Consider the following 23,657-nt stretch of genomic DNA (forward strand, 5'->3'; position numbering starts at 1 on the left):
CACACATACACACACACACACACACACACACACACACACACACACACATATATATATATATATATAAACTTTGTGGCCACAACTTGGCAGTGCTAGGGGTTACTCCTGGCTCTACATTCAGAAATCATTCCGGGCAAGCTTGGGACCATATAGGATGCCCAGACTGAACTGTGTGCAAGGTTAAGCAACCTACCTGCTGTACTATTTCTCTGCCACCCCCCAAGAAGATCATTTACGTTTTTAATTTTTATTTAAACCATTGTGATTTACAGTTATTTATACAGTAGTTGGGTTCCAGACATATGTTTCAGAACTAATCCCTCCACCAGTGTCAATCTCCCTCGACTGATATTCCCATATTTCATCCCATTTCATTCCATGCCACCACCCCCTGCCCCCCAGCCTGCCAGCATAATAGGCCCATTTTTTTATTTTTGGTTGTGGAAGTTTGGGTTGCATGATTGCATTGTTATGGACTCTGGCTTGGATATTTAGTTTTGTCCTTTTTTGACACTAACAGTGCAGCTGAGACCCCTTGGCCCCATCCCCCAATCTTTCACATTTATGTTCCTCCTCCTCCATTCAATTTCTTTTCTTCCCCTCACTATACTCTGAGGCCTAGAACATTCTCAACAGTCCCCATTTAAACCATTGCATTTCTTCATATATATATATATAAATACCACATATAAGAACGCCTTTATTAATGATGGAATGTCCTCCCTATCTCAGGCCTCTACCCTGTATGATCCTTGTGCATATTTGAAATAAACTTTAGAATGCTAGAACAGCCAGGTAGGATTCTTGCCTTACATGCAGTCAACCTGGGTTTGATCCTCAGCATGCCATATGGTCCCCAAAATTTTCTTCTAGGAGTGATTTCTGAGCACAGAACTATGAATAAACACTGCCAGGTGTGGTCCAAAAACAAATAAATAAGAATCAAGAACTAAAAAAAAAATTTAGAACTAGAATGTAATTTGTCAGGTGCTAGCTTTTTCCTCTCTACACCTGACAATATTCATAAGAATGCCACTTTATTTCCAAATTTTCTCAAATTTTTTGGTTTTGGTTTCTGGACCACATCCAGCCTTGCTCAGGGGTTCGGTCACTCCTGGTGGTAGGTCACCAGGTGGTGGCAGAGTTAGAACCTGACCTCCTGCACAGAAAACCTGTACTCCGTCCATTTGAGGATCTCTTGGCCTATGACTTTCTCTTTAGACTGACTTCCAGAGTAAGAAGAGCAGACAACAGAGGCCCCATTGACTCTGTGTGAGCATATGGGGTGATTTGTTGTTGTGAGTTCTAGTTTGGAAGGAGCTCAGAATTACATTATAGTCCAGTCTTACTGAGAACTGGCAAGGGAGATGCAAAATGGTTCTGGGAAATCTGCAAAATCTCCATCTTTTGGATTTTGTTATTCGTCCATGTTTTAAATCAGGAAACTGAGACTCAGAAATATCAAAGCATCTGCCCAAAGTTGCTTTGAATGTCAGACCTAGACCATCTGAGCCTGAAGGCCATTTCAGACTAGCACCAGTCAGAGCTTTGACCTAATGCATCAGGGAAGGTTGAGGGGAGTAAAACAGGTAGGACTGGTTTTGTTGACACTTTTAAATGTAGAATAAAAGATATCTTTGGATGTCATATAAAGATAGTAGAGAAACAGATATATTAAGGTGATTCCAACTTTGGCCATTTTCTTCAGTTATTGTTCTGTCTTATTCTTTGAATTCATTTTTGAGGGAACCACACCCAACAATGCTTGGAGGACCATGTGCAGTGCTGGAAATTGAATTGAGGCTGGCCTCATGTAAGGCAAGCACCTTAACCTCTGTACTATCTCTTTAACTCCAGATCTGAAAAGTTTGCTTGTATTGGAGGCATACCTGACAGTGCTGGAAGCTATTCCTACTTCTATGCTTAAGAGAGGCCCTTGACTGTGCTCAGGGGACCATATGTGGTGCTGGAGATTCAAATAAAAAATTTTTTTTTTGGTTTTCGGGTCACACCTGCCAGCGCTCAGGGTTTACTCTCCTGGCTCTATGCTCAGAAATTACCCCTGGCAGGCACGGGGGACCATATGGGACGCTGGGATTCAAACCAATCACCTTAGAGTCCTGGATCGGCTGCTTGCAAGGCAAATGCTGCTGTACCCGTCCTCTCCGGCCCCAGCTTTAACCTCTTTACTATTTTTTCAGCCTTGACCAAATAGCTTTATAATAGTTACCTTTATTTTTTGCCTACTAAACTCAATATCTGAGTAACCATGTCTATCTTTCTTTTCTTTTTCTTTTTTGTCAATTTCTTAATTATTTTTCTCTAATACTAGAGAGCTACAGATGAAACATGATAAAAATTTTTTGATTCTAGGCTCTGTTAACTTCCTCTGATGAGTTTTGACATTCCTCTGGAGTGATTTTGTTCTTGTAGGCAGTTTGCATATTGTCGATGACCACTTTTTAATTTGTGTGGGCCTTATTTATCTTTGTTAGAAAAGTTCAACATAGCTTCCTAGATGTCCTCTCATTTTTGTGTGTTTTTGACATTCAACTCTTCCCTAGTAATTTTGTCCAAGGGTTTTATGTGGTGCAGGTCTCATGTAGATTCACTCTGGGGCAGTGCCCTTAGAACCTTAGCACAATCAGAGTCCATACAAAGAGCTAGAGAAAGCACAGATATCTAAGGCTTTTTTCTTTTCTTTCCTTTTTCTAGGCTTTTTCTTTTCTTTCCTTTTTCTTTTCTCTTCCTTCCTTCCTTCCTTCCTTCCTTCCTTCCTTTCTTTCCTTCCTTCCTTCCTTTCCTTCCTCCTCCCTCACCCTCCCTCCCTTCCTTCCTTCCCTTCCTTCCTTCCTTCCTTTCTTCTTTGTGAAAACAGGTTTTTTTTTTTTATTTGTTGTTTTTTGGTCACACCTGGTGGTGCCCATGAGAATATGGACCTTACTTTAATTTGGGAGGGTGGAAGAATAGGGAAGTTGGACTAACTCATAGATGCTGTGCTCATAGCTCACTCCTAGTTCTGTGCTCAGAGATCATTCTGCTGGTGCTCATGATGCAGGGAGCCAACTGGTCTCAGCCATGTACAAGGCAAGCACCTTAACCTTTGTACTATGTCTCCAGCCCCACGGTCCTTATTTTTACTCTAGGACCTTTAGAGATCTCACTCAGGATTCTTGAGACATTAACAAAGTGTTAATGTGGCTTTCCTCTTTCATTGAGCCAAAATTCCAATAACCACCCTCTTTTCCCACCTTCATCCAATCACTGCTAGAATTCTAATATCCCTGCTCCAGCTTTCAACCCCACAGAAGCTGGTATCTGGTAATCCCTGTATTGTCCACCTTACACATGTGAACCTCGGCTCTGAGCCCGAGTACTCACAGGGCTTTGGCCCTCCCTCTGCTAAACTTCCTCCTCTCCTGCACCCTTCTTGGCAGATTCCAACCGCTCAAAACCCCAACCAGACTCTGATCTGTGCCTGCTTAGCTGAGTCAGTCCTCAAGCTCGACCCCACTGTTTATTGTTTGGAAAGTTACCCCTAGAAGAGTTAGAGTGATTATGGGACTCTCCTCTTATTTCTCTCTTCTCCGAGAGGCCACAGATTTGGGCTGATTGGTGGACAGTTAACTTAGATATTTTTCTCAATTTAGTGATTACACATACACATATTATATTTTTTAATAATGTATGGCTAGTGATGACTAGTCTAGCACCAATTTTCTACTATACTGTCACAGCCTGACTTTAGACTTTTCTGATAGCAGGAAACAATGATCATACAGATAGACATATACAGTGAAAGTTCACTAAAGGTCTGGAAGGTAGTTTGTATATGTATGGTAAGGAAATCCAGGTCATGAGTCACACAAGGTTACATAAAAGAGAGATGAGTGGGGGGATTAAGGACAGAACCTTGGGGAACTGCCAGGTTTTTTGCGGATGAGGATTGGAAAAGTAGTTCAACAGAGAAGAGGAAAAAAGCCATTAACCTAAAAGTCAATAGAGAAAAGATATTGAAGCTCAATAAAATGGGGTATGTAAAGGAAAAATACCTCAACACAGCTAAGGCCATAGAAACAAAACAACCTGCCAACATAGTGAAATAGTGAATAGCGAAAATGGACAATCCCATTTAAAATCACATTTAAAGAGAATAAAGTTGCCTAGCAATAAGGGGTTCAGAGAGATCATCCTAAAAGAGATAGCATAGCGTGTTTGCCTTGCAAGCAGCTGATTCAGGACCTAAGGTGGTTGGTTAGAATCCCGGCATCCCATATGGTCCCCCGTGCCTGCCAAGAGCTATTTCTGAGCAGATAGCCAGGAATAGCCCCCTGAGCACTGCCTGGTTGTGACCTCCCCCCCAAAAAATAGGATAAAAGGCTACCACATATATATTGCATGCAAAAGGTCCAAGTTCAATCCTGGCTCTACTGGCTCCTGAGCACCTCCGAGAAGTAACACCTAGGCAATAGAGGTATAACCCCTGAACACTACCAGGTTTTGCACACACACACACACAACACACACACACACACCACACACACACACACACACACACACTCACACACACAAAACAAATGCCTAGGAATAAGTTTAAGTAAAGGAAATAAAAGAGCTGTACATTTAAATCTATGACATGTTAAAAAAAAAAAGAAGTCAAATAAAATGGAAAGATAACTCGTGTTCATGAACTAAAATGATTAACATTGTTCAAATAGAAATATAGCCTTCCTGGGAGCCGGGAGTCTAGCAGGAGGAGGTTTGGCAGGCCCCCGCCATGCCGGGGGCCTGCTTGACCAGGCCTATTGGGGGTGCGGGACTTGGGTAACCCCAGCGCCCCTCCACCGCCTTGCTCCAGATCTCCAGGGCTTCCCCGGGCCACATGCCTGGGCAAGCCGGTGAGTTGGGTCCCTTGGTGGAGCTTGAAGGTACCCTAGGCCTTCCCCCATTATCCATGCAGCTCCTTAGGGAGGGTCTGGGTGGGGCTCTGAACTTCTGGTCTCCCAGCTTCTTGAAGGATCTCTCCTTCCTGGGAGCCGGGAGTCTAGCAGGAGGAGGTTTGGCTGGCACTGGTAATCTCTGTCCAGTCTATATTTTCAAAACCGCGCAGGGGCAATAGCCCCCGCACGCACAAGAAACATTAATAGTACTCTCACAAGAAACATTAATAGTACTCTCACAAGAAACATTAATAGTACTCTCACAAGAAACATTAATAGTACTCTCACAAGAAACATTAATAGTACTCTCACAAGACATTAATAGTTACTCTCACAAGAAACCATTAAAGTACTCTCACAAGAAACATTAATAGTACTCTCACAAGAAACATTAATAGTACTCACTATCATTGATATATGTTTTAATGTATGCAGAATGTCCATTTTGTACTCTGCCCTTTTGCATACCCCTTCATAAGTTCATATTTCTCTTTAACTTCTTTAACTCCTATCATCATTACTCCTTTTTTACCCTTTCTAACATAAGTACGTGAGTCCTAAGTCACAGACCAAAGTGGTGCCCTGGAGTTAACACCCCACCCAACTATTTTAAAAGGCATAAAAAAGGTACACATATCTTTTCAACATTTTATGGGTGTTTTCTTTGACGGCTATAACTTTTGCTGAATACTTTCTTATACAGTGAGGTTCCCCCCCCCCCCCATGTTTTTTATCTCTCTTTGTGAACTGCTCAATATGGAATTTGGTGTGAAAAGAATCCCTCAGTTTAATACTTATGTTTGAACCAAGTCATGGGTCTTGTTGGAAATGTTCTTATGCCCCCCATATATCTGATAGCACCACGTGGCTTTATATCTTGTTTGCGTAGGCACACTAACATGGAAAAAATACTATACATACCAATAAGTTCTTATCTAATAGAAATGGGAACACCAAATCTTGTAGTGCAGTGAGACCTTACACACCTGAAACATTGACATAAAGACCTGGCACAGGCCTCTGAAGAATGGGGCATTCTCCATTTACCCCTTGATCTACAGAAGACATTTACAAAACATCCAAGGTTTGTATATAACATCACCCGGAGGCATTCCTGTACCAGGGAAGACCCTACAGCTGCTCTGACATCGATCTACTCAAAAGAGACAACCCCTTAACACTGAGAAGACAACAAGAAACAATGACCTGCTTACTGGGACAGGGCTATGCTGTATTGCCCCTTAATGGTGATGGTTTTTGTCTATAACATCACCTGGAGAGCAATCCTCTACCACGGAAGACCCTATCACTGCTCAGACATTCGTCCTGCTCAAAATGAGACTTCCCTCAACACTGAGAAGACTTAACAACAACAACCTTGCTTACAGGACAGGGCTTCCTGCATTGCCTTTCATGGTGAGGTGAAACGAGAAAGGCATTCCACATCATGACTTCAATGTAGGACATGCAGATTCCAGAATCTTTAATACAAGAAACATCATACCAACAACAGAGACTGTGTGATAAGTGTGTTGGCGCTACGGACAATGTCTTGGAAGCGAACGATAACTTGCTGAGGCCTAGAGCTGGTCTTATGCCAGGAAACTTCAGGGGTAGGATCTCTTTGTATTTAGGCCAAGGTTATTCCTTTCCATGCCTCTCATATTTTGGTGGGGATCCTATGCAAACAAACAATTGCCACTCTACTACACCGTTTTTACTGTGCTCCTTTGACTCTAATCCTTAAAAACGCACCCACTTAAAATTTGAGGTTAACTTAAGCTAATATGCATGTACATGGAAATGTAAAAATACTATGCCTCTAATGTTTAAGGAGTTATGTAAGTTTGATGGCTTTAGATTGCCTTGTGTGCTGTTAAGAAATATTATAATGTGGTACAATCTGGGAACTTGAGGGACAAAGTAATTGCACATGGATTCTGTTTTATTTATCTTAACTTTCTTTGACTGAAAGTTCAAAGTTAAGATATCAGCAAGGGGACTTCTGATAATTATGTTATGGGTGATTGTCCTTCCACTGTAACTTTACCTTATCCTCTTTCTTTGCATCTTTTGTTCTCCTAATTCAAAATAAAAAAATTATTAAAAAAATTAAAAAAAAAATAAAAAGAAATATATATATATATATCGATTCCATATCATTTCTGTGACAATCCCAATAGAATGCTTCACAGAAATAAAACAAATTCCTAAAATTAGTGTGAAAACATAAAAGACTCCAAATAATCAAATTAATCCTTAGGAAAAAGTATAACAATAATAAAGATAACCAACAACATACTTTTGTAGTATAGCTTTGAAATTAAAAATGCAGAGTTAAACAAAACAAAGAAAAAAAACAAGAAACAAAACAAATAAATAATAAAAAAAAGAAAAAAATAAAATGCAAAAGAGTTACATGGGGGGCCAAGAGAGATAGCATAGAGGGTAAGGCATTTGCCTTTATGCAGGAGGTCATCGGTTCAAATCCCGGCGTTCCATCTAGTCCCCCCATGCCTGCCAGGAGCAATTACTGAGGCCTGGAGCCAGGGACTAACCCCTGAGCACTGCCGGGTGTGACCCAAAAACCACACACACACACACAAAATGCAGAGTTAATAGCAATCAAAACAATACAATATTGGGAATATACAAATATAAAGATCATTGAATAGAATAACGACCCAAATATAACTCTTCCACATATATTATCTACTAATTTAATCATCAAGGAACCAAGAATACATATATCCTCATTCAATAAATAGTGTTGGAAAAATTGAACAAACTCACCTGCAAAAGAATCAAAAGAGCACATTGAATAGCCGAACATAAAAGTTAACTTAAAGTACTTAAGTTTTGAATGTGAGACCCAAAAGCATATAATATCAGAGAACATAAGGTTGGCAAACTTCTACATCAGGCTTAGAGAGGTTTTTGGAAAATCAACTCAATAGCAAAGAAAACACAAGCAAAAATATATTGAACTACATCAAATAAAAATTTTCTGATTTTTACAGTGAAAGAAAAGTATCATCATCAAAAAAAAAAGAAGAAGAAAAAAGAAAACTCAAGCAAACAAACAAACAAACCCATCTGACTGGGACATTTGGAAGTCGCTTAAAATCTTGCAAGAAGTTAATATCTAAAATAATACCAGTGGGGCTGGGGGAAGAGAGCTCAAAGGACTGAAGCATGCATGAAGCTTTGCATGCAAGGTTTGGGCCTTGATACTGCATGATCTCCTGAGCATACACAACAAAAAGTCTCTAAGCACTGCTGGTGTGCCCTCTTCAATAATAGCAATTTTTTTTAAAATGCATAATGAAAGTTTTATTTTGGTGCAGGAGAGATAGCATGGAGGTAAGGCTTTTGCCCTTGCATGCAGAAGGACAGTGATTCAAATCCCGGCATCCCATATGGTTCCCCTGAGCCTGCCAGGATATGATTTTGAGCGTAGAAACCAGGTGTGGTGTGAACCCATTGAGCGCTGCTGGGTGGGACCCAAACACCAAAAAATTTTTTTAAAAAGTTTTGTTTTGTTAAATTTAGGGAGTGAGTATTTTTGGATCCACACACAGTGATTGCTCAGGAGAGCTTCTCCTAATTGCACTCTGGGATACACGTCTATTGGGCTCAAGTGACTGCAATGGGACTCAGAATTGAACCCAGGTTAGCCTCATGCAAGGGCAAGTACCCTACCCACTGTACTATTGCTCTGGCCCATGTTTGTTAATTTTCAGTTCTTGCTAAGTGTTTCTTCTGGGCTAAAGAACTTTACCTAAAAAAAAAAACCTTTTATTTTAACCTTTAACACAACTCTAAATATAGTATTATTTAATTCCTACCTTAGAGTCAAATTAGTAGAATGATGAAGAACATAACAAGGTAAGTCATTACCACAAACCCTATTAGCTATTATGTGCCAGGGCCTAGAACTTGACTTTTAAAACACTTTAAAATTCTGACTTTAAAACACCCCAAGTTCTGTGTCCCTCCAAAAACTGGAGAGGAAGATGTATACTGGGCAGGTCAGGAAGACAAAAAGATTGAAAAGTACTTATTGGATTAGCCACAAGAGCTACTGGAAACTCATTGCCGTAAACAGTAGGTGCTAATGAACTGCAATGACACCTTCAGTTTCTAGACTTAGCTCTTCTTTTTTAAAAAAAATATCTTTATTTAAACACTCTTGATTACAAAATAAGATTGTAGTTGGGTTCAATCATGTAAAGAATACCCCCTTTCACCAGTTACACCCTTCCCCCACCACTAATGTCCCCAAATCTCCATCCCTCCTCGCCCACCCCCGTCTGTACTCTAGACCAGGCTTTCTACTTCCCTCATTTATTCACATTGTTATGATAGTTGTCAGTGTAGTTATTTAACTAAACTCAACCACTCTTTGTGGTGAGCTTCATATCATAAGCCTGGACTTTACAGCCTTCATCTCTTTTGTCTCTGAGAATTATTGCAAAAAATGTCCTTATTTTTCTTAAAACCCATAGATGAGTGAGACTATCTGCATCTAACTCTCTCCGACTTATTCACTCAGCATAATAGATTCCATGTACATCCATGTATACGGAAAATTTCATTACTTTATCTCTCCTGACAGCTGCATAATATTCCATTGTGTATATATACCAGTTTCTTTAGCCATTCATCTGTTAAAGGGCATTGTTGTATATGTAAAACATTTTATGGGATTATTATGTTACTGACCCTACCCCTGATGGTCGACTGTGCCCTACCCTAGGGTGTGACCTGGCCATTCTGCCCCCACCCTAGGGTGGTAACCTGATTCTGCTTCCACTATTGGGTGAATCTGATTCCACCATTGGGTGGTACCTGATTCTGGGGGATAAAAACAAGGGTCTGTGGAAGGCGGGGGGGGGGGGGGGGGGGGGGGGGGGGGGGGGGGGGGGGGGGGGGGAGGGGGGGGTGGGGGGGAGGGGGCTTTTTGGCTGAAACTGAGCTTGAGACTTTGGACTTCAGTCTTGTCCACCAAATAAAGCTAATATTTCCACAAGCCTGACTGTCTGCGAGCTGTTTACCCGCCATTTCACCTCAGAACCATCGGCTGGACAGGGTGGCAGATGCGTGCTCCAAGCTGGAGGGAAAGACCTCATCCTCCATCCCTCCATCAGTCAACCTCTTTAGGGCTGACTTGCAACAGGGCATCTTGGTTGTTTCCAGAGTCTGGCTCTTGTAAATAGTGCTGCAGTGAATATAGGTGTGAGAAGGGATTTTTGAATTGTATTTTTGTGTTCGTAGGGTATATCCCTAGGAGTGTTAGCTCCTCTTTCAAAGCCAGCTGAATGTCATTCCTACAGCATCTTCAGTTCCTGCTTGATTGTGCCCCTGGGAAGCCCATTCTAGTGTAGAAATATCCCAAACCCCTTCCCCCCCCAGCTTCTTCAGGGGAGCAAATTGGGATGGGTGCCAATGAATAATTGTGTGTGTGTGTGTGTGTGTGTCACAGCCCAGGTCTACACACATTTTGAGCGTATCAAACTCAATTTCCGATGTTCAGCTTAGCCTGAAAATCTTTAAGCACTCACAGCTGCTGTGTTCAGGTGTTTAGGGGGATTATTATAGGAAGATGTTGATCAGCTGCTCTCCATGTCTCCTGTGCAGAACAAAAAGGAAAGAGGCTTAAATGTCAGCAAGGGATTTGGATGTTAGTGAGAACTCTGTGAGGCAGGAGGTCCTGGGCACCTAAGCGAGCGAGCATTTCCAAGCCTTCTGTATTAGGAGCCCTAACTAGTCCCTTCTGCCACACACCAACTCACTTCCTTAATGAGAACAAAGAAGAAGATGCAAAGAGCAATAACAATAAAAGCCAATGCACTTGTCATTATAAACTCTTCTGTCAAGCACTCTTACCACTGTTTTTACTCCTGTTCACTCCACTGGTACTCAAAATACCATGCTGATTCTGGGGTCAGAATAATTATACAGCATGTAGGACACTTGTCTTGCATGTAGCTGACCTGAATTTGATATAGCCAGCATCCCATATGATCCCCGAGCCCACTAGGAGAGATCCCTGAGCACAGATCTAGGTGTAAGTTGCTGAGGCACGAGATAAATAATGGTTGTCAGCCCCATTTTACAGGTAAGAAAACTGAGACAACCACCAGAAGACTAGCTTCAGGTTTTAGAGCATCTGCATTGTAAGCGCCTGGTTCTAAGTTCAAATCCTCAGAATACCACATGCACTGAGCAACATTTCAGAAGCAAAGAGCTCTGTGAAGCTATGATTCCCCGCAACACGACAAGCAATTTCTGGTTGTGTAGCAGACCTTTGTGTGAACAAGCATTGCAAAAAAGAAGCATGGCATGCTAGGGAACACCACTACTACACAGAAGTTGAAGGAAGGCTGGAGAGAAAGCACAGCGGTAGGGCATTAGCCTTATATGCAGCTAACCCAGGACAGATCTGGGTTTGATTCCTGGCATTCCATATGGCCCCCCCAAGCATGCCAGGAGTGATGTCTGAGTGCAGAGCCAGGAGTAACTCTCTGAGCACTGCTGGGTATAATCCAAAACAAACAAAAAAGATGTTGAAGGGGGCCGTAGAGAGAGCACTTGCCTTGCACATAACTGACTCAGGTTTGTTCTCCATCATCACACATGGTTCATCAAACTCACCAGGAAGTGATCACAGAGTCAGGCGTAGCTCTGAGCACAGCTGCGTGTGGCACCCCAAGCAAACGCAAAATAGATGTGTGAAGTCACAACCAGGAAGTGCAACCCTTGGCAAGCAAGTGTGTGAGCATTTGGCAAGCAATCCCCATTAGCAGAACCTCATAACGTGTGCTCCTTCCCATGGCAAGCATCTGGGCAAGTATCATGCCTAAAGAAGGTTCAACTTAGGGGAGTGTAACTCTGCCATCACAATGAAACAGCAAAGGGAAGAAAGAGGGAGTATTTAATGTTTATTAATTAAAAGTATATTTTAAAAAGGAAAGAGAGCTAAGATTGCAAACAGAACGATTTACCAGGGACCTCATAATGAACATGTGACTGAGCCAACATTGGAAGCCATAGTACATTGCCTTCACCAGCATCCTGCCTCTCATTTGTAGCTCCTGCCTGGAAAATTAGAACTCAGCTGGGAGGAAGCTGGAAATCAGCAGGATGGCTGCAGTAAATAGTTACAATTGGTCCTAAATGAATTGGTGCCACCCCTAAATTCATGCCCTGTGAAGTCCTCTTGCAGTTTTAACCCTGGCCAGCATCATGACTCACTTGATCTATTCTATAGCATCTTTGTAGCTAGAGTTCAAGCAGCTTCCTGCAAACTTCAAGTGCAGGGTGTTGAATAGTCCTGGACCTCCAGTTAAATTCTTTTTCTTTATCTTTTTTTTTTTTTTTTTTTTATGAACCACATCGGTGATGGTGATGGTCAGGGGTTAACTTCTGGCTTGGACGGACCCTATATGGGAAGCTGGGGATCGAACTGCTGTGAGTCCTAGGTTAATGCATGCAAGGCAGATGCCCTACCACTTTCACCATCGCTCTGACCCCTCAATGTTGCTTTCTTAGCATTCACAATTCTTGTGAAGAATACCAGATTATTCAACTGCAGAGAGAAGTGTGTGAAAAGTATGTGTGTGTGTGTGTGTGTGTGTGTGTGTAGCGCCGCGTGCGTGTGACAGAGAGATAGAAAGAGAGAGAGAGGAGAGAGAGGGAGATATGTAGACTGGAGAAGCCAAATGAAGAGATCAACATAGGCTTATGCTTTTCACTAGGTGTTGAATGAACTCTCTCAGATGGATGAAGATCAAATGGTCCGTTCAAGTGTCTCAAGAGATATCCCCCAGGGCAGGAATGAACTAAATTTGTTGAACCTTGCCCCAAATTTGAGGCAATATGAGGTAGAGGATCCTGGGGAAGGGTGTGTTTTCTGTTATAGAGAGTTTGCCTGCAAAGCATGAGGCTGGTGAGATTGAAATTTTATCCCGGGCCCCAGAGAGATAGCACAGCGGCGTTTGCCTTGCAAGCAGCCGATCCAGGACCAAAGGTGGTTGGTTCGGAATCCCAGTGTCCCATATGGTCCCCTGTGCCTGCCAGGAGCCTATTTTCCTGAAGCAGACAGCCAGGACGCTCTAACCCCTGAGCACCGCTGGGTGTGACCCAAAAACCAAAAAAAAAAAAAGAAAAGAAAAGAAAATTTTATCCTCAGTACCATCCCACCATGGCCAAGGGTTCAGTTGTTTGGAATCTTGGTGTCATAACAGTGTCTGATTTTTCAGCTTAGCTCATATGTGTAAGTGTGTGTGAGCACTGCAATTAATCCAGTGTTTGGGAAGCGTCTCATCACAGAAAAAAACAAAGGGGAGCAGATATACATTGAAAAAGAGAATTGTGGGCTAGAGCACAGCAGGTAGGGCCATTTACTCTCGTACCGCAGTCAACCCAGGTTCGATCCCTGGCATCCCATATGGTCCCCTATGCCAGGAGTAATTTGACAGAGTTAGGAAGTAACCCCTGAGTGTAACTGAATGTGGCCCAAAAACAAACACAAAACAAAACAAATACAAAAACAAAAAAAGAAAAAAAAAAAGAAAAAAAGAGGGTTGAGGTCATTATATCTTCTTCTTCTTCTTCTTCTTCTTCTTCTTCTTCTTCTTCTTCTCTTCTTCTTCTTCTTCTTCTTCTTCTTCTTCTTCTTCCTCCTCCTCCTCCTTCTTCTGTTTCTTTTTCTTCTCCTTTTCTTCTTTCTTTTTTCTTTCTTTCTCCTCCTCCTCTTCTCCTCCTTCCTCTTCTTTTCCTCTTTCTCCTTCCTTTCTTCTCCTTCTTCCTTTTTTTTTTGTTTTTGTTTTTGGGCCACACCCGGCGGTGCTCAGGGGTTACTCCTGGCTGTCTGCTCAGAAATAGCTCCTGGCAGGCACGGGGGACCATATGGGACACTGGGATTCGAACCAACCACCTTTGGTCCTGGATCAGCTGCTTGCAAGGCAAACGCCGCTGTGCAATCTCTCCGGGCCCTCCTTTTTCCTTTTTCTTCCTGTGTGATATACCTGGTGATGTTCAGGGATTACTCCTAGTTCTGCACTGAATAAGTAATTACTCCTCTTAGTGTTTGGGGGGGCATCTGAGATACTGGGATTGAATCTGGGTCAGTCACATGCAAGGCCAAGCACCCTACTCACTGCATATTCCTCCTATTCTTTTCTTTTAAAGTATGATGAATAAACATGAAACCAATCTGGGGACTGGAGGTGTGGCTCAGTGGTAGAGTGTTGATTTGCCTTATATGTATTCAAACCCCTACTGTCATGAAATGTGTTATTTAAAAGTGCCATCTCCCCTTTTAAAATAGAACAGAGTCCTGTGGAGTTAAGAATCATTGACATTGTTAAGCAATCATCAACCTCATTCATCTCCAGAACTTTTGCATCATCTCAAAATAAAACTGTTCCCATGAAGCAATAGCTTACAATACCTCCCTTCCCTTAGTTGCCAATGACCACTGTTCTACTTTCCATCTTTGTGAATGCAAATTCTATAAGCAAAATAACAAAGCCTAATTTTATGTAATACTGATAGATATAATGACTTGTGTTTAGAATGCACTCATGCTTTTGTTAGTTTACTAAATACCAGAGTTGTAGAAGCATCTGGAATCACTCATAGATTTTTGATTCTTTTTGTCCTTGCACATTTTATCGTAATGTGTCATGGCCTTGGGTGTTGTGGGTAATAAATGATAATTATACCTTAACACTTTAACGTTTCACATGATGTTCCTTTCACAATAGCATTGTGAGGCAGAATTAAGTTGTTGTTTTAACTTTACAGATCAGAGCACCGAGGATCAAAGAGTTTCAGCAAGTTGCTCAAGGTCTGTACTGCAAATTGGTCTGCAATTATTTATAGATTGCTTTCTGTTTGGAAGGGGAATGGGACCCAAAGGAGAATTTCAACAGCTTGAGAGAGAAGACAAGCTACTCCCTGAAGAGCATCTCTTCTCTGAGAAACACACCCATGGAAATGTCCATGGAACGTCTTTGATCATGCTGAGTACCAATCAAGATGGAGTCCAGTGAATGTTTTATAGGTTGTAGTTGGGGTTCCACATTAAATATGCAAGTGCTATATTTGAATTTACAGCACACCTGGACAGTTAGACATATTGCCACTGAGAATTGATTCATGGCCCATGCATGAAAGGAACATAAGATCAATCCAGTGAACACATACATACTTACATATATATAATTAAAAAAGCAGAATTAATTGAAATAACCAAGAGAAAATATTCTCTTATTTCATTTTAGTAATGTACACATATATATTTTATTTGTATTGAATCTTCAACATATTGAATCGTCAATTGTCAGGCAAGAATTTGAGATTTAGGTCATGATGGAATGTGTATTTCCTGCCTGTGGATGCCAGTGGAATTCTGGAAATGACTGTCTCATCCTGCTTCTCTCCTGGTTACAGAGTTTCTCAAAGTACAGAAATATTCCACATTGTCTGGAGCAAATGGCCAGTCTGCTTGGTGCAAATACATGGGAAAAGTAACTGCTATTTCAGCACAAGAACAACATTCCAGAAGCAAATGTGGAAGAGCTGAAGTTCTTGCAGATACAATTTTGTTTATGTTGTCTTGAACATTTCATTTTTTAAACTTTATTTATTTTTTATTGATTGGTTTTTGGGCCACACCTGGTGGCACTCAGGGGTCACTCCTGACTGCACTCAGAAATTGCCCTTGGCAGACTGGAGTATCATATGGGATGCCGGAAATCGAACTGGGTCCCTCTTTCGGTTTTTTGGATCCCACCCGGCAGGGCTCAGGGGTCACTCCTGGCTCTATGCTCAGAAATCGCTCCTGGCAGGCTCAAGGGACCATACGGGATGCTGGGATTTAAACCACTGTCCTTCTGCATGCAAGGCAAACAACTTACCTCCATGCTATCTCACCAGGAGTGATTTCTGAGCACAAATCCAAGAGTAACCCCTGAGTGTGGCTGGGTGTGGCCCAAAAACAAACAAAAAGGAATTCTTAAAAATAAATCCAGATTTTTTTTTTCTGAGGTTGATAATAGACAAATGCCCATCTGAAAGTAGGTTGTTTCTAGGCAGGGCTTTACCTTAAGTACCTCATCCACATTCATAAATCTGTCATCATGAAACTTACATCATGTTTTCTTATTATGATAATTAAATAAACTAATTGTTTCTATTCAAGGTGTGATGGTAGAGCCAAGATACCTCAATCACATGTAAAATATTATCCCTATAATTAAGTCATCTATAAGAGAGTTGTTGGCCGTTCTTGGGAGTTAAATCTCAGAAACTTGATCTCAAATATTCTTTACTTTGAATTGAGGATTCATAGACTCCTTGGTGGCCGGATTTTCATCCTGGAACCTAAGCGAAAGAAGGAGCTGGTGCCAGGAATACTGACAGCCCAGAGAGGTTAAGAAGGACACCCTAGAAGAAAAGAGTTGGCTTTGCCAACTGTCATCTTTGCAGAGCTTCCGCAATAATGGATCGGCTTCTGCCAAGATCAGCAGGGAGAGAGGTACAGAGAGTTCTCAAGAGCTCTCATAGCCATTGACGTGGCCTAAGGAAACTCCCAGAAGCCCTTGTGGCTTGATAGACTGGGTTGAATCTGGGGCATTTCCAGACTTACTGGAAGGGACCAACAAGGGAACTAGGCATTTGCAAATTAAGAATTAATATTACTCTTCAAACAAAAAACATCTCTGCTCATTTGAATTTCAAACAAAGTGATACTAGTTGGGAACTGCTACAACAAATGAATTCCTGTTGGCAAACTATACTATATCTATATCTTCCTTCAATTTTGAGAAAGGAATTGCTTGAATGGCTTCATTTATATTATATACCTAGAGAAATGTGTTTTGCTACCTTTTTATGATAAAATAATTTTAGAACATATTCAAATAAGATGCCATGTAATAGACCTGAATATGACTTTATTGACCTGATAAAAGGCACTGTTGCAGGGGAAAGTAAGAAAATGTTGATTAAAAGACCAAGGAATTTTATTATTAGATCAGCAATTTCTTCCCTTCTCCCAAGATCACTCCTAACCCAGCTTATCTCAGTAAACTGAATGAAATTTAATCTCAACGTCTACTATATATTCAGTACATTCTGGCTGACATTTTAAACCCTGTTAGAAATCTGGTTGGCTTCCAAGCACATGCAATCCTAGAATGGAGAAATAGTATAGATAGCTATCTCATTTTTCTTTACTCTCCAATGCACTGACAATGATTCTTTGTATAATGTCTCAGGACACCGAAGGAAGTTATCAACAAACATTTTGAAGGAATCTGTCGAGAGTTTATGATTGCAATTTATATAACGTGGAGATTCCATTTCACTTCACATGTTGCATGATTAAAATGTGCATAGGTAGGCCAGAGAGAGCTTAGTGGACTGAGCACTGATTTTGTAGGCATGCTTTGATCTTTGCACAGTGCGGTCTCTGAGTGTGTGTGTGGAATCCTCAGAGCACAGAATTGAAAGTAGCCCCCCCAGGTATACCACCACCCAAAAAAGATAATAAAGATTCTTAGAAGACTGTGAGTCTATAGACTGCTAGACATGAATACGTAAAATCAACATGCAGTTTTTTTTTACTGGCGGCGTTTTCAGTAATGGAAAGAATTGAAGGACAAGCTCAGGTGACCTGAGCAGAACCAACCACTAGATACACATCAATTCTTTCCCAACCAGAACAAACATTAATCAGCAAAGTGGGAGAAGCAAGGTGTGCTGGGGAGAGCCCCAGGGGAAGTGCACAAAGTTGGCAATTTACAGATAAACTCAGACTCTGATTTCAGCAATATCATTCTATCCATCATCCATCAGCGAGGCATAGCAGCAAGTAAGGTTGCACTGTAGGCAGAAGTCTCCCCTCCACTTTCCACATTGGGCAGTTATGAAGTGCTTGGTAGAGATGGTCAGGTCAGGGCTATCCCTCTGGAAGTGGAACATTGGGGTGCAGACACTTGACAGCAGCTCAGGATTGTCTAATTCTCAGAATCAACCACCCAAGCCAATTCTCAATTTGCCCCTTTAATAAGTTTCAACTCTTTTTTCAAGCTTGGGAAGAGCCATATCTATCATTTCATCCTACCTGCTGAAAGGGTTTTGCTTGAGATTTCGCCTGTGGCCACTCACTCTTCTTTTTCCCCTAGTCCATCTCTACTTCTCTAGATCTGCACTATGACCTCCAACATGCAAATGAACACTCACTTTGAGTCTCCTTCTTAAGCAAGATGATGACATTCCCTTTCATAATATTGTATTTATATGCCAATCTCAATTAACCTAGTTGCTTAGGTTGAAACTATATGGTGGATATTTTAAGGGCATGTCTAGGTGCATACCGAAGTCAGCACTACTTAGATCATTAACAGCATCACGGGTGAACCCTTGCCCCCCACAAACACACAGAGCTACACTCCCTTACACATCCCAGGCACCCAAAGCAATTATTTATTTATTCATTTATTTTTGGACTTGGAGGCCACACCCAGCTTGTACTAGAGGGCTATTTCTGGTTCTGTGCTCAGGACTGACCCCTGCTGGTGCTCAGGGGAATGTACGAAGCAATGCAGTTCAAGCTGGGCCACATGCAAGGCAAACACCTCCCCTGTGTACACTCTCTCCAGTCTAGCAACGTTGCTTTGTTTGTTTGTTTGTTTGTTTATTAGTTTGGAGCCACATCCAATGTACTCAGATGTTACTCCTGGCTCTGCACCCAGGAATTACTCCTGTAGGGCTCAGGGAACCATATGATGGAATATATATGAAACATGAAATGCAGGGGATTGAACCTGAGTTGGTTGCATGCAAGGCAAATGCCTAGCCACTATACTATGGCTTCATTCCCCTTTATATTTTCTTAAAGTAAATTATTATTTTTTAAGTTTTGGAGCAATAGTTTTTTGGGGGGCCACACTGTTCAATGCTCAGGGGTTACTCCTGGCTAAGTGCTCAGAAATTGCCCTGGCTTGGGGGGACCATATGTGATGCCGGGGGATCGAACCACGGTCCTTGCTTGGCTAACAAGCAAGGCAGACACCTTACCTCTAGCGCCATCTCACCGGCCCCTTGGAGCAACATTTAGCTGTGCTCCAGGCTTACTCTTAGCTCTGTGCTCAGAGATCACTCCTGAAGGGTAGCTTAAGGGACCATGTGGTGCAGGAACTAACCCAGACCTCTTGCATGCAAAACATATGCTAAACTTAGTGATTTTTTTCTTCAGCTCTATACAACACATTTTTTTTTTTCATTTAATTTTGTGTAGATTTGGCTCTCTGAGATGCTCTCTGAGCATCTTAGCCATTCTAGTAGAGGTTTAATGCAAAATGTGGTGCTGCTATGGCCCTGCGGTTCTAGAATCATCTGAGCCACCCCATTGCTGCTTGAGGGCCACCCCAGGGGCCACCCCAGAGGGCCTCCTGGTATTATATCCAGAGATGCTTGGAGGGCCATGTGGCACCAGTGATCAAAAGGGTCTTGCTATGCAAGGTAAACAACTTTTTTTGGTTACTCTATACTATCTTTCCTGCCCTTTCTATGTATTTTAAATGAGATAATAAATATATTCCTATCAATTAGCCACATTCTTAGAGCAACTGATAAGGTAGTAAGAAATTTCTTTTGCTGAACATAGAAATTTAAATAAAGGTAAGCCATATATTTTTGGATTTTTTGTTTGTTAGTTTTGGCTTTTGGGCCACACCTGGTGATGCTCAGGGGTTATTCCTGGTTATGCTCTCAGAAATCGCTCCTGGCTTGGGGGACCATATAGGAAGTCTGGGGATCGAACCGTGGTCTGTCCTAGGCTAGCGTGGGCAAGGCAAGATGCCTTACTGCTTGCGCCATCGCTCTGGCCCGAATTTTTTGTTTGTTTAATAAAATTTTGTAAACATAACATTTTTTCTTTCAGGTTCTATGATTTAAAATGTTAATGATAGTTTCAGAACACAATATTATTCTTCTTTTTTTTTTTTTTGTTTTTTTGTTTTGGTTTTTGGGTCACACCCGGCAGTGCTCAGGGGTTAGTCCTGGCTATCTGCTCAGAAATAGCTCCTGGCAGGCACCATATGGGACACCAGGATTCGAACCAACCACCTTTGATCCTGGATCAGCTGCTTGCAAGGCAAACGCCGCTGTGCTATCTCTCCGGGCCCTGGAACACAATATCTAACTATTTTTGTTGACAGAAGATCAGTTTCCCTTATTGTCACTTAACAATGAATAAAATACATTTAAAGAATAAGGAGTCGAACTGATAGCATAGCAAGACTTGCCTTGCATGTCAACCTGGGTTCAATCCCTGGCATCTCATATTGTCCCCCAGTACTGCCAGGAATGATTCTTCAGTGTAGAGCCAAGAGTAACCCCTGATCATTGCAGGTATGGCCCCAAAACAAAAACAAACCAAAAAAACACTGGCTTCAGGCAAAGATACTAACTTAATATTCAGCCTCACATGTTGGCTTGCTGGGAAGTAAATCTGCCATTTTACAGGTAGGGAAATTGAGACTCGAAGTAACATACCATATTTCCTGCTAATAGTGGTAGAATTCAAACTGAAAACTGAGTCTCAACAACAGAATTTCTTTCTGGCTCCTTATTAGACTGACTCTGACTCACCTATCTTTGACTTTTTGTTTGTTTGTTTTTGTTTTTTTTGTGTCACACCCAGCAGTGCTCAGGGGTTACTCCTGGCTCTATGCTCAGAAATCGCTCCTGGCAGGCTTGGAAGGACCATATAGGATGCCAGGATTCGAACCACCATCCTTCTTCATGCAAGGCAAATGCCTTACCTCCAAGCTATCTCTCCAGCCCCTATCTTTGATTTTTTTTTTTTTTGTGGTTTAATTTGGGATATTAGCATGCCAGTTTGAAAAATCTGAGAGCACTTGGAGAGACATTACATATGCAAGGCAAGTGGATCTATTTTTGTTGTAGTTACCAGAGGCTGTAGTGTGTGGGAAAGAGAAGGGAGGAAGAGAGAGGAGTTGCTGGTTTTGTTTTCCTGTGTCAGGGATCAAGCCAGGGTGGTAATACACACATCTTTATCGGCTAAGTTATATCCCTAACCCGAGTTTTGCTTTCGATTAAAAATATTTTTGTTTTGTTTTGGTTTGGTTTTGGGCCACACCCATCGGTGCTCAGGGATTACTCCTGGCTAGCTGCTCAGAAATAGCTCCTGGCAGGCACGGGGGACCATATGGGACACCGGGATTCGAACCAACCACCTTTGGTCCTGGATCGGCTGCTTGCAAGGCAAACGCCGCTGTGCTATCTCTCCGGGCCCTATTAAAAATATTTTTAATATGACTACATTTACCATAAAGATGAAGGTTGAGGTATGCTTTGACTCATGGAAAATCTCTAGATTCATTTTTTACTTAAAGCTAAAATATGTGCTTATTTTATATTCTCTATCATAAAGTACTTATGCATTCAGCATCTTAAGCAGGAGCAAAGTAGTAGGCCTGGGTCAAATTTTTCTGCCAAGAGCCATTTAGATATTTATAGTCATTCATGGGCCATACAACATAGGTAGATGGGCCTAGAGGAACTGATGAGGCACATCCATGTCTGTCCCATCATGTCATAGGGCATACACATGATTTCAGGTGCTTTATGCAGTTCATAGGCCTGATATTACCATTGACTAACTATTTAGATTTTGAGGACAAGATGCCTCAGCCATAGTTACCCATTTCTTATTGGATTCTGAAAAACTAACAGAAAATTCAGAAACAGGGGCCAGAGAGATAGCATGGAGGTAAGGCGTTTGCCTTTCATGCAGAAGGACGGTGGTTCAAATCCCAGCATCCCATATGTTCCCCTGTGCCTGCCAGGGGTGATTTCTGAGCATGGAGCCAGGAGTAACCCCTGTGCACTGCCGGGTGTGACCCAAAAACCAAAAAAAGAAAAAAAAGAAATTTCAGAAACAAATTAGTGTTCCAATAAAATCTCATTTAGACTCTGAATTTTAATTTTATATAACTTTGTTTGCACAAAAATTATTTTCCTTTAAATCTTTTTAACCATTGGTAAATAAAAAAATTATCTTAAATGTGTGAGCTGTGGGAAAAACAAGAACAGGAAGTAGGCTGAATTTGTCTTGTGGTCATAAATTTCTCATCTAGACCATCTCTTCAAAGTCTGGAGAAATAAAAGAATCCGGTTAAGGATATAAAAAGCAGGGCCGGAGAGAGCATGGAGGTAGGGTATTTGCCTTCCTTGCAGAAGGAAAGTGGTTCGAATCCCGGCATCCCATATGGTCCCCCGAGTGTGCCAGGAGCGATTTCTGAGTGTGAAGCCAGGAGTAACCCCTAAGCGCTGCCGGGTGTGACCCAAACACCCCCTTCCCCCCCCCCCAAAAAAAAAAAGAAAAGAAAAGAAAACAAGAATTGCATGCATCAAAAAGTTTGGGAACATTCAGTGCTGGCAAGGATATGATGAAAAGGATTACTGCTAGTGAGGATCAGAATTTGTGGGAAAATTAAATACAACTTAGTGATTTTACTTCTTAGTGTCTATCCCAAGAACATAAGCATATTGATTTCTCAAGTATGTATCCACACTTATGTTCACTGTAGTATTATTGACAATAGCCAAGATCTGGAAACAACTCAAACACTCAATGAGCTTGTGGTGTGTGTGTGTGTATATATACATATATACATACATATATATGTATATATATGTACATATATATACACACACAATAGAATACTGCTCAACTATGATAAAAGAGGAAATCTTGCAGTCCACTCCAAGTTGTAAGTGTAGGCTAAATAAAGCCAGAAGGACAAAGGCAAATACTGAATAATCTCACTCACATGTGGAATATAAATAAACAAAGTCAAGGAATAGACAATACCCAATGCAACCAAGAAGTAATGTCAACTGAACTGAGAACTAAAACTTCTGATTTTAAAAAAGTAGAGACGAAGGAACCAAAGGACAATGGCAGAAGGATAGGGACACTTGGCTGAAGTGGATAGTGCAGCAGTATAAAAAAACAATGGTAATATTATAGTCAACCATGATACTGTTGCAGCAGAATCTAGCTAATGTACAGGTCTTGTGGGCTGTATGTAAGATTAGCACATAGTACACCAAATGTCTTCAGTGTTATATCTCTTTCACTTAACAGCTCTTCATTTCACAGCTCCTATAGGTTTCTTCCTGCAGATTGCAGCAGATGCCGAAACAGGAACCTCTGCTGTTGGAGGCAGCAACCCACTCCTATTGTTTGCTGCTTCTAGTGACAATGATCGTTCATTCTCACCACTCTCCACAGTGGTCTTTGCTTTGGTCTCTATTGGTCTGCCCACCTGAATTGTTAGATCCCTATGCAGCAATTATTTTTTATATATGTTACAAATCCCCACCCTTAGCTATTAGTGCTGTTTGTTTACACCCTTTAGAAGTGAAATTTTAAATTACCTATTGAGTCATCTTGATCTGATCCTCCCTCACTTTCTCTGTAATAACACTTCAATTAGAAATATATGTGAAGGGCCCAGAGAGATAGCACAGCGGTGTTTGCCTTGCAAGCAGCCGATCCAGGACCTAAGGTGGTTGGTTCGAATTCCGGTGTCCCATATGGTCCCCCGTGCCTGCCAGGAGCTATTTCTTTTTTTTTTTTTTTTTTTTTTTTTTTTTTTTTTTTGTGGT

At 41.5% G+C, this 23,657-nt stretch overlaps 1 long non-coding RNA gene across 1 annotated transcript in view; it reads right to left on the reverse strand.

The window, feature by feature from the left end:
• The window catches only part of LOC126032527 (uncharacterized), an 891,448-nt gene that overhangs the window by 862,701 nt on the left and 5,090 nt on the right, over positions 1-23,657 (reverse strand). The gene's annotated exons all lie outside the window — the stretch shown is intronic.

Source organism: Suncus etruscus, chromosome 16 (genome assembly GCF_024139225.1).
Source record: "Suncus etruscus isolate mSunEtr1 chromosome 16, mSunEtr1.pri.cur, whole genome shotgun sequence".
Lineage (NCBI taxonomy): Eukaryota > Metazoa > Chordata > Mammalia > Eulipotyphla > Soricidae > Suncus > Suncus etruscus.